Consider the following 4,052-nt stretch of genomic DNA (forward strand, 5'->3'; position numbering starts at 1 on the left):
CTACAAAATGTTTAAGTAACCCAAACTCTCATAGGCCTGTTTCTGGGTTCTGTTCTGTTCCGTGAGCTGTTTGTATGTTTCCATACCGTTACTGCATTATTTTTCCTATGGCTGGGTGATGTGTCTGACTGGTTAGTAGGGTGAGTCTGTCTCCTCTTTTCTTTTTCAGGACTTTTTAATTTTTTTAATTTATTTTTATTTAAAAATTTTTTTTAACAATTTATTCATTTTTGAGAGACAGAGCACGAATGGGAGAGGGCAGAGAGAGAGGGAGACACAGAATCCAAAGCAGGCTCCAGGCTCTGACCTGTCAGCACAAAGCCCAACGTGGGGTTCGAACCCATGAACCGCAAGATCATGACCTAAGTTGAAGTTGGATGCTCAACCAACTGAGCCACCCAGGTACCTCTTCATGACTGTCTTAATCAGATATTAGGGAACTACACCCCCTGGGCCAAACTCTGCCCACCAACTATTTGTAATTAAACTTTTATTGGAACACAACCATGCCCATTTGCTTACATACTGCAATGGCTCCTTTTGAGCCCCATGACAGTAGGGTTGAGTAGCTGCATCCAGCCACCAAAGCTTGAAATGGTTAGTATTTGTTACAGAAAAAGTTTGCCGACTCCTGGTCTTAGTTATTCACAGACTTGAATTCTTCCACATGAAGATCAGAAATATTTTGGCAAGGTTCCCAGCTCCAGGTTCTTGATTACAAGCAACAGAATCTGGTTCTATCTGATGTAATGTAGAAATGAATTTACTGCAGAAGACATCGGAGTTCACCGGAGCTCTTGGGAAAAAGCCCAGAGAAACAGGCTCAAAATCTGCGCGTGAACCAAGGAAGAGCAGGCGGCAGCAGGACAGACAGACAGAAGGGAGCACCTGCTGGGACGCCAACATGGAAGCTGCCACAGTGAAAAGTCCTCTGAACCCTCCCCGCATCACTGTATCACTCAGGATTCACAACCCTGAGAAAGAGAATTTCATGTCTGAGCTCGGATCACGTACTCATATGCTAGTTTCCAAAGAGCAAGAAGGGGTGTCTGGCCCTTCTTCCACTTCCACAGAGGGGTTCCTGCCTTCTACCAAGACTCACTCAGTGGAGGACTCATTCCAAATATGAGCAGGGCAGGATCTCCCCAAAGGTGACCGTGACTTTGCTTGAAACTGCATTAAATTAGGGAAAAATTGTTATCTTTAAATATTGAAGACGATTCATCTCACTATTAATTCAACTCTTTCTTTATGCCCTTTGCTGGAGTTTTAAATTTTCTTCTGTAATGATCCTGTGAATTTTTGTCTCTTAAGTCCTTGATATTTTGCAGTTTGGTTGTTGTTGTTTTGGTATTTTATTGTCTACTATCTTCTTGACTTTATTACGGCTGATATTGAGGGGTGCTACTGATTTTTGGGCATTGGCCTTATAATATTGACCTTTCTTATTATTTCCAAAAGTCTGTTGGTTTTTAGTCTTCGTGTAAATGATCACAATAGTTATGACTGTGATGATCTCATCTCTTTCCATCCAATCCTTGTATTTGTTAGTATTCTTTCGTGTCTTATTACATTGCCCTGAACCTCCAGTGTTATGTAGAACATTACGACAGCATGTATCTTGCATTGTTCCAGATCTTAAAGGGAATGCTTTTCAAGTGTTTCCAGGTAAAAAGATAAATACTTTTCTATCCCATTGAGGAAGTTTCTTTTTGTTTCTAGTTTTCTACTAACTTACATAGTAAATAAGATGCTTTTTGTGCATCTGTTGAAATGTTCCTAAGTATTTCCTTCTTTAGCTTGTTAGTATATGAAATTACATTAATAGTTTTTTTCTAATGTAGTATTTTTCTCCTTACACTCCTAAACGTTAACCATAATTTATCACAATATAGTATATTCTTTTAGTCATTGAATTCAGTGAGCTAGTCCACATTAGGATCTTTGCATCGGCATTCACCAGTGAGACTGGACTGTAATCTACTTCTAGTGTACTGTTTTTCATCAAGTTTTCATATGAGAGTTAAATTGGCTTCACGAAAGGAAATGGCAATCTTATCCTTCCTAAAGAAAAGAAATAATAAAACTAAGGTTACAAATCAGTAAGATGGAGAATTTTTGAAAGTAAAAACGATTACCCAAATTCCAATTCGTTCTTTTAAAAAGAGACAGATAACCAGTTGCCCACACTCCTCTCCTGGTAGTTATTAACAGCAGCCCCCGTCACCCACAAGGCCTTACCCACGGGGTGAGCCTGCCACGACGGACGTGGGTTTGATGCTGTGCATGAGCCGAATCACAGGGTAAACTTACCTGGTCTGTCTGGGTTGTAGGCTTCTCACTGGCAGTGTAGAAATCGTAACGTTCACCTCACTGGGAAGCTGAAAGTGCACCCTAAATAAAGCAAGTAAACTCTTAACATCTACACAAAAGTAAGTTGACTCCAGCACCAGTGACTGCCGTCCCTGCGATCCACGAAGCGGAGCCAGGATCCCAGCCCCCAGACTCCACAGAAGAATCCCAAAGCCATCTTGACCAGAGGCAGGGGACCCCGTGTGAGGCCACACCACCACGAAGTGACAGAAAAGATACGTGTTGGTCTCCTCCCCCCAGTTCCTGGCACAGGCCTCCTGATACCCTGGTAATGTCCTGGCTGATCGGAGTGTCTTTTACTTGTATGAGGTGACCCCAGGGGGGGTCTCCTTTCACCACAAAGACCAAGCCAGGATTAGGAGCTTGAAATTTCAGCACCCTCCCCCTCCATTCTCTCGGGAAGGGAGAGGGGCTGAAAATGGACTGATCATGCCTAAAGCAAGGGGCTCAGAGGGCTCCCATGTCGGTGAACATATCCACATTCAGGGAGGGTGACACCCCAACTCCAGAAGCTCCTGTTCTGGGGCATCCCAGAACTCACCCCACGCGACTCTTCGTCTGGCTGTTCCTCTGCACCTTTGTCGTGTCCTTTAATAAGCGGGTAAACGTGTTTCCCTGAGTTCTGAGAGCTGCCCTAGCAAATGCTTTACTCTGACGAGGGCGAGCGTGCGATCGCGAGATGTCCACCCAAGGGGGACAGAAGTCGCGAGGACCCTGGGGACCCACCCCTCATGACCCACAACTGAAATGGGGGTTGAGGAACAGAGTCCCGGGACTGAGCCCGGACCGGGTGGGACCTGAGGCCTCCTCAGGGACACAGCGTGGGGCTGAGTGAAAACGTGGGACACGCAGCTGGACGTTGGGGAGAACCGGTGTCAGAAACGCGCGTGGGCATGCGCACACGTGGGCGGGCGGGAGCTGACGGCGGCAGGCGGGAGGGGAGAGGTGCGCATGCGCACGGGCCAGCGGGACCCAGGACGCTGCAGGCCTCCAGACGCAACGCGAGGGGTTCCCCTGGGACCAGCTCCTTCTGCGCCGGGGTTTCAGAGCTTGGGCCAATATTCCAGCGTCCTAAATGTGTCAGGGAAACTGCCAGAAGCGGCGGAGCCGACAGCACGGTGCCGACGAGGACCACAGGCAGGTGAGGCCGCGTGGGCCCGAGCGGCCCCAGGGCGTGACTGGAGGGGGTGCGGCGAGCTGCTGGGGCGGCGGACGCTGGCCCTCTTCGGCCCGAGGTGCCGGCAGCTTGGAGGCCACGTGACGCTGCCCCACGGGGGAGGGCCACGAAGAGAGGTCATGATTCTCGCGTCCCCAGGTTTCCGGTCTTAGCTTCAAACCTGCAGCGGATCCCGGCTCGGGGCTCAGGCTTGTATCTGCGGGTCTCTCGGGGGTGGCCCTTCCGCACCGGTTTTCCCCGCCCTTCCACCTGCCGCGGGCCCCGACCCCGCACCGCTCACCGGTGACCAGGCCGGCCGGGAGGTGCCTTCTCTCCCAACTCGTCTTGATGCGCTTTATCTCGGGAAGGAGACCCTTGCGGCACGGAAGGGAGTCCCCTCTTCCGTCTTACTCTCCAGGGGTGCCGGTGGGACACGGACGGCATTGCTCACGCGTGTGCGAGGACCTCGGGGTCACAGCAGGGCCACCAGCCAGGCCGCGGTACCTGTGCCCCTGCCCCGGCC

At 49.7% G+C, this 4,052-nt stretch overlaps 1 long non-coding RNA gene across 1 annotated transcript; it reads right to left on the minus strand.

The window, feature by feature from the left end:
• Positions 1–473: 473 nt before the first annotated feature.
• LOC125910817 (uncharacterized) lies at positions 474–3,391 on the minus strand. Its single transcript, XR_007454180.1, has 3 exons — positions 2,915–3,391; positions 2,314–2,394; positions 474–2,064 (listed from the first exon to the last, which is right to left on the minus strand). It is a non-coding gene; the product is annotated as an uncharacterized LOC125910817 (long non-coding RNA).
• Positions 3,392–4,052: the final 661 nt, after the last annotated feature.

Source organism: Panthera uncia, chromosome D1 (assembly GCF_023721935.1).
Source record: "Panthera uncia isolate 11264 chromosome D1, Puncia_PCG_1.0, whole genome shotgun sequence".
Taxonomy (NCBI): Eukaryota; Metazoa; Chordata; class Mammalia; order Carnivora; family Felidae; genus Panthera; species Panthera uncia.